This window comes from Larus michahellis, chromosome 6 (assembly GCF_964199755.1).
Source record: "Larus michahellis chromosome 6, bLarMic1.1, whole genome shotgun sequence".
Taxonomy (NCBI): domain Eukaryota; kingdom Metazoa; phylum Chordata; class Aves; order Charadriiformes; family Laridae; genus Larus; species Larus michahellis.
Genome location: NC_133901.1, coordinates 42,765,663 through 42,780,394, shown reverse-complemented (window position 1 = coordinate 42,780,394; position 14,732 = coordinate 42,765,663). Strand labels below are relative to the sequence as shown.

The 14,732-nt window shown below is 38.7% G+C and overlaps 1 protein-coding gene across 3 annotated transcripts in view; it reads left to right on the top strand.

The window, feature by feature from the left end:
• Nucleotides 1-14,732, top strand: part of WAPL (WAPL cohesin release factor) — a 160,712-nt gene that overhangs the window by 2,189 nt on the left and 143,791 nt on the right. Inside the window, exons 2-3 of one of the 3 annotated variants that reach the window (XM_074591006.1) lie at nt 7,111-7,269; nt 7,684-7,811. The exons of 1 other annotated variant lie outside the window; for it this stretch is intronic. The gene's annotated coding sequence lies outside the window, so the exon portion shown is untranslated. The remainder of the gene's footprint in view (nt 1-7,110; nt 7,270-7,683; nt 7,812-14,732) is intronic. One more of the 3 variants, XM_074591007.1, reaches the window with a different exon arrangement.

The following is a 14,732-nucleotide window of genomic DNA, read 5'->3' as shown; positions in this document are numbered from 1 at the left end:
CAGGGGTTAACAAAACTCGAGAATGAAAGCGCCCGAAAGTGTCTCAGGGGTCGCGCGCGGGAATAAATCCAGCAATGGCACCGCTGAAGTACACAACAACCATTTTGAATACAGTCTCAGCGCAGCTCTAGCCGGCTTAAAAGGATTGCAGTTGGGGTTTCGTGTTTCTCGTCATATGTGCACCGTGCCTGAGTACTGACTGTGATGCATATTAAGTGGAGTCCTTTGGTCCAATACACAGGCCGCACAGACCAGTCCAGGAAATCGTTATCTAAGTTATTCCTGTATTTATATTTGGCCAAAGTTCATATTCATATGGATTGTGACTTAATGGTAGTTGCAAAAATGTTCCACTGACGAGTCAGTTTATGTCTCCAAAGGAGACATTTTGCATCTTGTCAAATGCCTGAATGCATTACTTTTCACAGAGGATTAAAGTTATCAATAATTACCACAAGACAGTGCAGTTTATATGAAAGGTTTGTCAGATCTAAGGCAACATGCAAATAGAACAGATCATTTTTACCATGGATTATAAACCCAAAATCTTTGCAATTTTTTAAAAAAAAAAAAAAAAGATAATACAGAAAGTAAAGGAACAGTTGCTGTGGAAAGAAGAAAAGGATACCATAGCATTGTGCAGAGTCAATTTTATAGATCACTTAATTTTCAGCAGCATATTAGGTATCACTTTTTCCAAAATTCATTCAGAGCTAAAATTATACATCTCATTAGGGAAAAAAGTGTTGATGCTGACAGCAGTATACTCAATTTGTCTTTTAATAAAGAAAGCAATTAGAAAATTGATTTTTAAATGGCTATGGCTACTGCTGCCTCGAGCCATGGAAATACCAAAGTATTTTTTTAGAATTGCTTCTTATTACACAGTTATCAGAACTATGAACCATTGGCTGTTAGTATTGAGGCAGCAGTGAAATTGTATGGTAAAATGTAAGAAATTTACTAAAACCAATTTATTTAAACTTAGCATGTCTTTATTTACAAATGGTGATGTTAACCAACTGGGATGATGATATGTACTTCTATATCCACCAATTAATGAAAATAATGGATATTTGCAGGGGGTAACCGTGCAATGAGGTGCTTTTCAAGTAAGTGATTATTTGATCCTGAAGTTGGTATAACAAAAGACGTAAATATCTTTTCGTCTTCTGCTAGAAAGCTTCAGAACTTTAAGAGATATTTCATTTTTTAGCTTTAATGCATTTATCATGCTGTAAGCCTCTCTCTTGTGCAAGTTCATACCCTGTTTGCATCAAGGCTATTTGATTGTCTTTAGGAAGATTAGGTGGGAATAAATGAGGGCAGAATCTGATTTGACTTTCTGTGGCATGTGGCTAGGCACTTCTGTGTGCTCTGTACTAGTTTCATCTTATGGTATATGCAAGTGCATTTAAAACATTCCTCAGACACTCAGTAGTGTGTTTAAGGGGTAGGAATTTTGATTGTCAGAAGCTTTTTGCAGTGGGATCTGTGTTAGTGAATCTCAGCATGAAAATACATGCTTTATTTTCCTTGAAGTTAGCTGTAGCTCTTTGTCATCCTTTGAATTCCTCATCAACTCTGCTGTCTCTTAGAAGCCCTCTGTAAATAACAAAAGGGGCAAAATGACCACAGGAAGTTCTCCTGCAGATGGTCAAGCCTCGTAAAGTAGTGTAATTGATGACTTGGTCTGGAAAACATGACCCAGATGGAGGGAAATTAGATCTATTTTAGTATTAATAGGGTGATGATCTGTTAGATTATTCCATTCTACATATGATAGAAAAAAATGATATTTAGATTTAAGGGCTTATTCCTGAACCTTTACAAGGCCTTTAGCAACCTGGTTTTCTGCTCCCTGGTAAACACATCAGCAAGGATGACTGCAAATTGGTCCATAATCCTGTTCTGATAAGTGTCAGATCAGTTTTGCTTCAGAATTTGTTTTTGTTTGAAACAGGGTGGTACCTGCTATCTTTTGTGTTGCTCATTAAGTCACCCAAGGCTAGGGAATATGAAAGTATGGGAGCTCTGCCAGCTCAGCAGTCTCTAAAAGAGCCTACAAACTTGTTCCCAGAAGCTTGTGCCTGTCTTTTGGAGGGACAAAATTCTCTATTCTCTTTTTCTAGCAAGCACCAGTGACAGTATTAAACTTGCATTTTAAATAATATTTCAAAAATACATTGCTGACCTTCCAGTGGCCTTGGAACAGTTCTGTGAAATGCCTTCAGGATCACCACTTAGTACAGAAAGCTGAAGACTTAGGAAGCTGAGACTACTCTGGCCAGGCCATCCTGTGCAAACAATCCTATTTGCTTTCTGGAAAGTAGCTTACTAGTAGATTTAGCTGTCCCTTTTTCTCTGTGACTCGCTCCGTGTGATTTGCTTCTGACCCATGAGTTTCATTCCAGCCTGGGCAATTTCCTTTCTTGGGAAATTCGTTCTGTCAAGGGCTAATTCTGGGTTTTCCGCAAGTCCTTCTGCAAGTCTTTTGTCCTTTCTACTAATCACAATCTGATCTCCCCAACTGTTGCATTAGCTGTTCAGCCTCAGATCAGTCACAGAAAGACTGTTTTTGTCATAAATAACCCCCTCATTTTTCATAAATTTCTGCAATATTATTTCATTAGGGGTATGAGGCATTTTGGTAAGCCATCTGCACATTTTAGTTGCAGTAACTGTAAACTGAAGGTACAATCATCATGGATGGAATGGTTGCTGGTAAAACCATGGTAAAAGAATGGTCGCTGCCCAACAAGGCTGGCGTCCTCTGCTACTGAGGGGTTCCTCACCAATGATGACGTTAGGAAAATTGACATGTAAAGTAAATAAATATACTGCAGCACAAAATACAGGTGTGCTTTCTTCCGGGATAATGCTTTTGATACCTGATCTCATTCCCTGCCCAGATGAAGAGGTTACAGTTCCGAGTTCAGAAATAAACTAGTGCTAAGTGCGGCTTTCTGGGAGCCTCTACTCGATTATGACCAATGACAAGATACTCCTTTGGTTTTGATGGGCTGTGTAGGTGTTATTTCTCTGTGGTGACTTTGATGTGACTTGTTCAGACAGAAGTGCTAACTTTTAGAGGATCTGGGGTGCATTTGCCCTGTCATTTACCCAAACTATAACAGCAGTAAATGAGGCCTTTCCATTTGTGATTGGTTATTGCTTAGCAGTTCTGACTTTCACTGTCCTTTGTATGTGCTATGTAAGGGGGCAGGAGATTTGGTGATCTGTTCCTTCTGCCATTAGTGAATGAATGAGCAATTTGCAAAACAGCTCACGATTTTCACTTGCCTTCTGATAAAAGACTGGAAGGAATTTCTTTAAAATTAGGACTATAGATGTGTCCAATTAACAGTCTGATTCACGTGGGATTGTAACTTAATTTCTGGCATTGGCAAAAATACTGCCAAAAGAATCTAATATTTCGGATCTTCAAAATTATTTTATTTTGCAGAACCTTTACAGAAAATCCTAGGAAAATACAGCAGCACAGCTCAGATGAGAATCATATTTTCAGAGTGATACTGCTTTGGTAATTTTACCCTTGTAAGACAGGCATTCATCATTCCCATTTTCAGTCTTATCTTACCAGTTTTGCAAAGCTCCTAATGTTGCCCACATACAAGAGCAAACAAAACAATCAAAACCTCAAGCTGTTACATAGAGTTCAATAAAACATTGTAAATTGCAACTCTAGAGTTTTGCTCAAACATCAAAAAGGAGGCTGTCAAAGTTAACCTCCTTGGACTGTTCCTGTCATTTTCCTGTGCTGCATTATTAGCATAGCATTCCTCATACAGGGTAGAAATAGAGTTATGGCAGGAGGTAATTCAAGATGGACTGTCAGCAGAATGAACCCCAGCAACGCAGCTTGATTCACAACCCAGGCTGCTTTCATACTTGGAGCCAGTCCAGCCTAAAAATGTCAGTGTTGACTACACAGTATCCACAAATCTTGTGCTGTGATTTTAGAGAGAAAGAAAAGCTGGAATTCTCTTTAAGTTTAAACTTGATCTATTTTCAGTTAGTTTGTCTAAATAAATGTTGGCCTTTTAATTCTAGCTCACTGTTCAACTGCAGGTATTCAGTTGTAAATGCATGCTATTTGTATGAAGGGAAAGGTATTGTGAATCTCTTCCCACCTGTTTCAGTCGATATCTCTGTGCATCTCTCAGTTGAAGGCTGATTAATCCATCATTGCATCTTTCTTAAAACTGTCACTGTTAATCCTCTGTTTGAGTATGGGTTAGAGTTTGCAGCCTTTATGCAAAACCTTCATAATTTTGCCTTGCAGCACTCCAAGAGTAAATGGTATGCCCATTTACAGATAAACTTGGGCACTGCAGTAAATTGAATTGTCAAGGTCACAGAGGGAGTTAATGCCATACTCTGGCTCAGAACTGATTATCTTTGATACTTACCACAAAGTAGTGTCAGCTAAGTATCTGTCTTGTTCAGTTTGATTACTTGGCACCTTGATCTGATGATTTGTTCAGTCGAACCTATTGATTTATTGAAACAGTTTTAATTGTGACATCTGAAGACTAGCTGAGAATACTGTGTGCCAGTTGGGTCTTCCAAATAAGGGAAGCACTCAAGCACTACTTTTCCTTGAGCACTAAAAAATTATTTGAACATTAAAATGACATAAAAAGCATTCCCAGAGCCTTTTAAAAGAGGTATTTACAAAGGGATATATGACCTCTAGATTATCCAAAAGAAGAAAGACTGCCCAGCTCACCTGCTTTAACAAAACAGAATTAACGGATATTTTGCTCTGCTGCTGATATATTCACTGCATCAAAGCAGTAAAGGAGGAGCAAAATGACCTACACTTTTCTGAGAATCTTTCATTTAACTGTCAATAGAACATGTGATCTGGCTCAGCAGCTTTTCTCACAGTGGCCTACAACTAATGCTTTGGCCACTTTGTAGTTGCAGGTAAAGATAATGATTGCAGGTAATGGTAAAGATAATAAACTTGGCAGCCTCTGGAGAATGCCTGCTGGTGTATGTTTTTTTCTAAGGGTAGCATCTCAGTTCCCAAACTTTCAACATCCCACAGAACTTTTCCTGGCTCTTCAAGCTAAAGTAAATTTGTTTAACACCATCACCTGAACAGATAATCTAGAGTAAGCTAATATTGTAGCAGTATGTCTGTTAAAAAGGAAATAGAACAAACTAGACTGAAACTTAAGCACAACAGTTTTCATTTAATACATTTATGCTAACAGTCTCCTGCCAGTTACATAAATCTACACAAGAGAATATGTGCAAAAGCAAACATTCGCTACTCAACATTAGTCAGGAGACTGTAGCCAAATGCTCCAACAAAATACAGTGACAGAACTGCTTCAGATGAGGACTTGGCTATTTAATAGTGGTTTAACCGAAGTCATTTCTGTTTTCATTCACACATTCTTCCGTTCCTTTCTTAGTGTTTTTGGTTCTGCTGGGAATAAGGGAGGAACTGTAACATGTAACGTGAGTGTGCTAGCTGACTCAGCTTGATTCTCCCAAGTGGTAATTTTTTTCTTATTTGAAAGGTGTGTAGGAATATTGTTTCTCAGTTGAGAGGAAGGAAGATCAAGAATGTCTTGATGGTCAGATGTGAAATGTCCAACTCATAAGATGGGAACTGACAAAACAGCTATGTAATTTGCACTTGCACAAAGTTTTCATGCAGTAAGCAGAATGAAGGACTGGTAGAGAAAGGCACACAATGTCAAAAAATGTTCTTGTCTACCTCTGTTCAATCACAATAAATAAAATAAATGAATTTAATATGTAGCTTTATTTGCAATTTCAGTAATAAAAAGTTTGTTTAGGGTCAGCCAAGCTTTCCAAGTGAGTTTCAGTGGCCTAGGGGAGGACAAGTGAGATACAAATTCAGGATCCTGTTATGTGAGTAACCTGATTCAATTCCCCCTTGTTTAGAGAAACGCACGAGTTAACAAGAACAGAGCTCCAAGACAAGACAACAGGAATGTCTTATTCCTTATTCCATTTATTTTATTTTGTTCCTCAGCCCTTTCCTTTACAAGTTAGATATTAGTTGTAGCGGGACTGGAATGAAAGTTCCAATGAAATGTGTGCTCTGTGATGAGCTTTTTTCTTTTGATGAGATCTTGCCAATTGAGATCAAGTAAAATAACAGTCAAATTATAACTGAAGTCAAATAAATCTGCTGGAACCAATGTTTCTTAAGTAGAACCAAGCCACTAGCTCTTGGAGGGAGGAATCAGAGAAAGACAGGTTTTTTCTTTTTCACATGTTGAAACAGAAACATTATGGTGTCCTCTTGACTTGTCAAATCAACTGATATTTTGAGTAATTTGCACTGAATATGTAATAGCTGGGACAGTTGCATTAGTACTTAGCCTGGCATTTCCAAAGAGTTTTAGTTGCTGAAGTTCAATTGAATATCCTTTGCACAAGCAGGATCCTTTTTCAGATCTCTGTCCCCAGTCCTGAGACATCCAAAACTGGGCAAGAAATGCTAGTATTGTGAAAATCTCAAGCAAGTAGGAAACTAATCACTAAGACACAATGTGCTTAGTAAGGGATTTTGCTTTATTGCTATGGGACTTTTTGTTTTGTTTTAACATTTTTGACTGATAAATTTAGAACTGATTTGAGATCCCTGTGGAGTGGTTTAACTGCCATGATTTTCTGTTCAGAGAATCCTCCTTAAACAGCGGATGAGAAATACATCTCTCTGAAGAGTAGTTTGCATTAGGATCCACCTCATGTGGCTGAAGCACTATGCTCTAAGTCCTTACTGGTATCATGCCATTCCTGTCTGTATGGCTGTTCTGGTAAGGCATGTGGCCCTGGCCTTCTTTTGGCAAAAGAAATGCACTGATCTTATCTACACCCCAAATCCTAGGTTTCCCAGAAATGGCTTCCAAAGATGTTGGACACTCAGCTGTGTTATTTTGAAAACTCCTGCAAGTAATTCTATTTTTAAAAGCTGGAATTCAGGCAGCTCACACTATAGCCATGTTCATGACCTGCTCTAATAAGCAATTGCCTTTGTGCTGTGACTCAGTAAAAATGGAGCAGGTTCAGCTGTGATGAGGATTCTTTCTATTTCAGGAAACAGCACAATGAAGGGAGGCTGCAAGATGTAGCTCTCTAACGTATGCTGTGGCCTCCTCAGCGCTGTCTCTGAAATCACTATGGTCTAGCTCCTACATGTGAGAAAAAATCAAGGAGGTTTGAGTCAGTGAAAGAAGCAAGGAGAAATCTGACACAGTAAGTTCCTTTTCTGATAGCGGCCCACAACAGGAAAGAGAAGAGTCATGTTTCATATGAAGTTTCTGTGTTTTGCAACCCTTCAGGATTCCCTAGCTTATTTACAGTCACCTTCTTTTGATGCAGTGCTAATGGGTATCCTGAATTGTGTTTTCTTTTTTGCTTACTTTGCCTTTGTCCATCCTCTACTGTGACAATTTGGGCTAAAGCAAAAATTAAAGTGGGTGTGATTTATTGAAATGGAGTTTCACGTGGTGTTTCATGGAGTTTTCATGTTTTTAATTCCTTCAGTTGAAAAAAATGGTCTTTGCAGTGCTCAAAGAGAACAGCTTTTACTGCATGAAACTTATTTCTCAACTGACTGAACATAATGATCCAGGACCTGAAAGATTGGTGTGGTTTTGTCTTTTTCAGAGGAATGATTTTCAGAAGGAATCTATGCAGTGAATATGACCAACCACTGAGCTGCCTGATGCTACTACCTCAACTCTGTCCTTCAGCAGATTAAGTTCTCTTCTTACTTCACTGAGCAGCAGCAGAAAGTGAGTTTTAACCAGTGCATCTGGAAAGTAGCACTTCAAATAAGATGTATCAATACACGTTAAGAGTTCTGACACGTGCTTCTGTTACTCAGAGACTTCAGCTGAGGACAGCAGCATCAAAAGGATTCATATTTTTAAATAACAGTTGGAGGATTATTATAAACCCAGATTCCATCTGTTTACATGCTAAGGTGGAAGCATACATGGTTTCTTTAAAAGCCAGGAGGGGGCTGTGTTTAGTTAATGCTGGCTTTGGCACTCGAGGACAATGGGAACTGCTTGGAAAGGTGTACTAGAAGTGTGAACTAGTGAGAATTAGAAGAAGATGGTGATACTGCTGGGATGCAAGACCCTGGAGGGCTTGAAGGCTGGACTGCTCCAGGACTGTCTCTGGGGTGAGTGACAAGGAATACTTGACCGCAGGATCTGCCTGGTAGAAGGGAGCCGAGACCTGAGTTTACAGGTACTCCAGAGATCAGGGTTACAAAGAGAAATGAGGTTAGAAACAGCTATTTCCTGCCAGGTCCTTGTAAAGGGTAAGCGAAGGCCTGTTCTGTGGCCCTGTGGATTAGCTAGCAAAGAGCTGACTGGTCACTCTCTGCTGGGACTAGGGGAAATGAGAAGAATCTCTAGGAGATATGGACTCAGCTGAGCAGGCTCTCTGCAGTCTGCACAACAGGATTGTGAGTGGTGGCACTGCGAAAGAATGTCTAAATTCAGATCTGAAACTTTTGATTAAAGAAGAGAAAACATTTTTTCTTGGTTTGTTTTTAAACCTGTCTTTCTTATTTTCTTTTTTTAAGTGAATTTGCATAGCATGTCAAATGTAGAAAAGTAAGGGGAGAGGTGTTACCCAAAACATTGAGGTATATTCTATTCTCTGGTTATATGTTTACAACTGTGACCGGTCTAGTGTACAGTAATACTACTTGCAGTCTGATGGAGAACAGCTCAAAGTCACAGCTCAGTACTGGGCAGTTACCAGCACTATGTGATAGTAGCCACATGCTCTAGGCACTAGAAATGCCTCTATAAGGTTTTAAGAATACAGTCTTATTCTTTCCTTCACTCCTTCCTTTTATGGCTGAGCCTCACTGTATTCTTAAGACTTGTTGCAGTTCAAACTTTGATACAAATTGCCCTACTTTAAATCCTTTGACTTTAATGGAGCACTTTTGTGCATGAAAGTAGAAGTTGGCCTTGAAAAGGGTAGCTCATGTCTGGACGGGACAGAAACAACTATCTGATATTCAGAGCAGGCTGCACTACACAGTTTTCTGTGATTTTTGTTCTGGGCAATGTCCAGGGAAGGTTGTGGAAATCTTGTTGGTTTGTTTTTGTAGTGCTTCATCCTGCTAATGTTGCCCTTGTTTCCTGGATGACGCTGCTGGTCAACGACTCACATTGACAATTTTTGTCCCACTAATAGAGCAGAAGACCCTAAAAAGATTCTACTATCTGTTTGACTTTGTCCCCTGACTTCAAGGGACGAATTTCACCTATGGGGCCTCAGCCCTCTTTCAAGGATCTCTCTCTTAAATCATCTCCTGTTAATTAGTTGCTTCTGACCATAGATCTGTTTCAGCACCTTCTCCACAGATAGTTTTCCTTTTTGCTTATGTATCATAGAGAAAAAATTGATCCAGTGATTTTTAATATTCAGCTTCCTCAAGGGAATACATTATTACATATCAGGCTCTTTGATCAAAGAATGTACACAACTACATGATACATATTTTCATGAGTTACATTTTACCATTAAAAAGCTTGATTCTACTTGACTCATGTTACAAAGTAAAATATACCTGTAAATGATAACTGAAGTCAGCTTGGTGGGTATCTGTAAATTATTTCTGTTGAATAGTTCCTGTTGAGAAAATGAATTACTATGCATTCTTTATCCACTTCAGTAACAATCTCTGCCTTTCATATGTAATAGCATAATTTAGACTGTTTGATAACTGTACAGTAAAGGAAGAAACTGAACAGTGGAAAAAAGAAATTATATTTCCAGTTGTGAATCTTGGAACAAACTGCAAAAACTAGTTGAGAGTAGCCTCATGACGATGAAGAGCATATTATCTCTATTGTGGAGGTAGAAATACTGAGATATGAAAAGATTAAATAATTTTCCCAAGGTCACACAGAAAACATGGAAAAAAACCAAAAATAGAATCTTGAACTTCTGATTCCAATTTCTGTGCATTTCTCAGGTCTGTTCTTCCTCTTCTTTGTAAGGTTTGCTATACCAAAGTACTGCTTTCTACATCAAATCACAGTAGGGCTAATAACAATACAGTTTGCAGCCCAGCTCATCTATCAGTATTAACCTTGGCTTTAAAAAGTGTGAAACAGGAGATTTATTAATGTACAGTTCTGTGGAGCTAGCAGCAAATACTAGACTGGAAAAATATTTTAAAAATTCAGTAACTTTTCGTACTGACCTAACATACTTTTAACTCCTTCATTTCAGTTGTGTGTCCTGAGGGATTGTGTAAATTTTTATGCACATGATTAACTTCAGACATCTGAAAAACTTTATAAAAATCAATTATACCAATCCAAAGGGTGCATCTGGGCATATGTAATACATTTTTAAAGTACTGGGGCTTTTGAAGGAAATGCTGTTACATTAGGGGTACAGTCACTTTCTGTGTGACCCTTTAGGCATGGCACTGTGTGGAAGGGTATGGATTTTCCATTCTGTTTTTCCAGTCAGTGGAAAACATATAGCAGTTGTAAGTATGCCCGTTAAGTGTGCCTACAGCCTACGCAGGAAATGTCCTTTATGAAACTTTACATAGGAGAGCTTGTGCTATCCAATGATGTAATCTCAGATTTTTGTGTCTGTTTCTGAACCATCTTCTGGTACACATGTGGAAGTTGCAGTGAAGTCTAGACGTTGAGGGAAATGAATAATGGCTTTGGTTTTACATTGTGGGTAAAACATGGGTTGCAAAAATTCCCCTTAGCAAGTTTTTTACATATGTGTTGTTCATTTTTTTAGTGTCTGAAGCTAATTATTTGTAACAAGGTAGAATGCTGAAGTTGGATGATAATACTGAGAGTAGATGCTTTGTGGGGAGAAAGAAACACAAATTCATATAAGGCAACATATACTGCAACTGTGCTATCATAAAATAATGTAGGTGATAACTATCTCCAGGATAAACTGTAATATTAGAAAATCACATATGAGTCCATAAATAAAAATACCAAACAATGATGGACTAAGAGGCACATGATGAGCTTTACTTTAGGGTTATGTCTGTGTTTGATTGTGTGCTGAGACAGTTTAACCTGAACTGCAGCTCACTGTACAGCTTACCTAAGGCTTGACTCAAGCCTGATAAAGTTAAAAACAGTGTTTGAGCAAATTCTACTTATCTTTCAAATTACAGTCAGCATCAGAAGACCTACTTTGGCCATTTTTACTGTGGATTTCCGTGCTTCTCAGTCATAGATCTGATGGATTATGACTGAGTATGTATTGTAGTAGCCCAAATTAAAGTGGGTCTTAAAACGGTTCTCTGACATAAAGTCTTCTTGGCAAGAGTTGGTTAAAATTTTCCTGAAAGCGGTCAAAAAAATCTTTGGCACTAAATCTGCATCAACACTGCTGCTTGTGTAAGTTTAGAAATTAAAAAAACAAAACAAAACAAAATCAAAAACAACCAAAAAACCCCAGAAGGATAGGGAGGCAAAGTTCACTGTAAAGAGGAATGAATCCCTTCTCATTCTTCCCGGCCACTGGTCGTACTATTTAGCCCCAGTTTCAGGTGAATCTTGAGAGCCAATTTCGTTGCCATTGTAGGTAATACGCCAACCAACCACCGTGAGGCCAGCTTTGTAGTCTATTATCACAAGATCCTGACATCTCTATACACAGTGAGGTGATATCAGTGTTTGGAAAATGTATTAGAATTTTCCTACACTGACGTGACTCTTGCAGCATTTGCTTTGTTCTGCAAGCCAGGTACGTAGAATTCCTGTGCTGTGTCTTCAGCAAAACCCTGCTGCTGACAGAACTGCTGTAACTGAAAGAAGTATTTTCCTACAAAAAAAAAATAAATCTTCTTACTGATGTTTGTGCTTTGGATTAGACTGCTAAGGCTAGATTTGCTCTAGAGAAACTTCCCTGGTTTTATTAAGCTTACACTGATGATTTACTCAATCTACTGTCTTTAGAAGGGATGTAAATAGGACAATTTATAAATCTTGACAACTGCAAACTTTGCATGAGTTTGAAAATGAGCATTTAGGCTGTAAATTTGATGGGGTAAGGAAGGTATAGTAATCTTTTTGTTCTACATGAAATGTTTAGTGTATAGAATTTGGCTCATGTCTAAGGTTGTTAGGAATGACAGTACTAATAATTTATTTATTTGTTTTAAGACTGCTTTTATATAAACCTATTTATAACATGGGACTTTTCACATTCCTGTGACATTAACAACTGCAAGACTACAGGCACAAGTGTTTAAACTGAGATACCTGTTGCTCAGCCATTGAAATATCACTGTCTGATACTAACATTGCTTTGCAGACAGGGCCCTCCCTCAATAGAGCCCTGTGGAAATAGTGGTTTCAGAGCAGACAGATGCCCTGTTAGTGTTACCGAGATGGTAATATCTTTTGCTGAGGGATCAGAGGACGAGGGCCACATTGCAGCACTTCTTGGAATGGCCTAAGTAAAAGATGGCATCAGTCACACCGAGGAGAACGGGGACACATGTGACTTACCCGTGTTATGCCCTAAAGAGTTGTAGAAACACCCAAAAAGCATTGGAGGTGCCTTTGTTTTTTCTGAATGTCAAGCTTGCTGTTGATTTTGCATATGACTTAAAGAAAAATATTCTTTGTTACTCTGCCTTTCCTGAGAACCCGTGAAAATTTACTCAATGTCACATGCTATGATGACACCTTTTAGTCCAGTGGTGGATGCAAAACAGTTTCCAGAAGTATGGAAAATGAGGCTGTAACCTGCAAAACATAGGGACTAAGATACCTGGCAGTATGTGAAAATTGGAGAGATTGGCAACTTGTGACTGCTGCCTTATACAGTAATTCAGTCTTGACTTGCAACAGCCTTTTATTACACTGGTTCATGGCACATTCTTTGCAGGACCACCAATAGCAACCAATTGCTCAGCAGTTTTGCAAAATTGCTTGGATGATCACATCAAACATTTTCACTTGTGACCCGAGCCTGAATTTGAGCTTGAGCCTGTGTAGGTGAAGAGCTTGCCTGTTAACTCACAGCCCTGCTTGCTATTGCCTTTGCCAGCGGACTGCTCTATCAACAGCTGCTGTAGCACAAAAGGCCAAAGTGAAGTGCCTCAGTTTTGCCCTAGTCCTTTCACACCTCCAAGTCACTGGAACATACCCAAATGCATGGTAAGCTACAGGCGGTCTCTCCAGTGCAGAACAGGCTGTACAGTTGACTTGAACTGAAACATGAATCATCTCAGTCCTAAATTATTTTAATCCAATCAGTCATCTGTGTTAAAGGGTGCAAAGAGACAGCAAAGCGGAAAGAATGGCTGCCAAGTAGAGGATACAGGACACAAATAAAGCTGCTAAGATGAGGTGAAATATGAACTAATAATGATTTATTCCAAATGCCACTGGGGTTACAGTGTGAATCACTTAGAGAGATATTCAGGTGAAGTGAATTTTGTAGGCTTTCCCCTGAATGATTTTTATAGTCTCAGTAGAGGTGAAGGGAAGGCAAAGCTGTTGGTTACATAGGGAGTACACACAAGAGTTTTGAAGTGCTCCCAAACAAATTCTCCCTAATATGTGGTTTTCAAGCCTCTTGTAAGTAGACGAGCACAAACAGCTGTAGTTCTTTTTATGGATACAAACTAATCTCTAGTTCATGTTGGAGTTGAAGGATATCGAGAACAACATGCTGTGGATTCGTAAGGCTTTTCTAGCCATGAAAGTATTCTTTTTATACTCTCTAAAAGTGGAAGGGAATGCAGAAGAGTGCAGAGTATAGTCTTCTAGGATACTACTTGGGAACAAAATCGTGGCAGGAGCAAAGGGTCCAGCTCTTAAGGACACATACCATGCACTTCTTATTAACGTATGAAACAACACGTGTGAGTTTTGACCTATTTTCTTGACAGGTTCAGCCTTTTGTGACCCATATGAAATGGGCAGCATTCGTTAGCATTTGTTCCCTGTTTTCACTAGTGTGAATGGCCTTCATGTCAAAGGATGGGAAGAATTACATGCTTCGTGTTTTAAAATAATTTTAAAAGCCTAAGCAATAAGTCATGATAAAATTCCCTAGACTTGATTAATATCTTTGAAGATACTTCCTGTTTGAAGATTATATGTTTTCTCCCTTTTCTCCTTATTGCTAGCTGTATATGTTATCGGCTTAATATTGTCCTCTGTCTGGAGACAATATCTGGTTGTGGTAGGTGAAGGGAGGAACTGTAATAGCTCCTTTCCATCTCCTTTCTATTAAAATGCTTAAGTGGGGATGGTGTGGGTTTCACGCATCTCTAGAACAACTATTGTTGGAGAACGAAACCTTCTACTCACAAGATTTACTTTAGAAAAGCACATCTAAAGGTAAACCACTTTGAAGTATTAGAAGGCAGATGTATTGACTTACCCATAACACATTTCAGCATAAACATTGCTTTGAATTCTGCATTCTTCTCATGAAATCTGCTAAAGGAAACTTGGAAGGAGTTTCCTAATACTTTCCTATAGCTCTGGAGAGTTTAGCTGAGTGGGTTAAACTGGTCTCTTAAGTGACAGCTGAAAAAAGAAACTAAGTATGGAAAGGACCTTAGCCTCGTCCTCAGTGTTATCCATTCTCTTGCCCCAGAATCTCAGAAATTAAAATAAAGATCTGAGACTTCAAATTTGTGCTCAAGTGCATTGCCTTTCAATTGGATT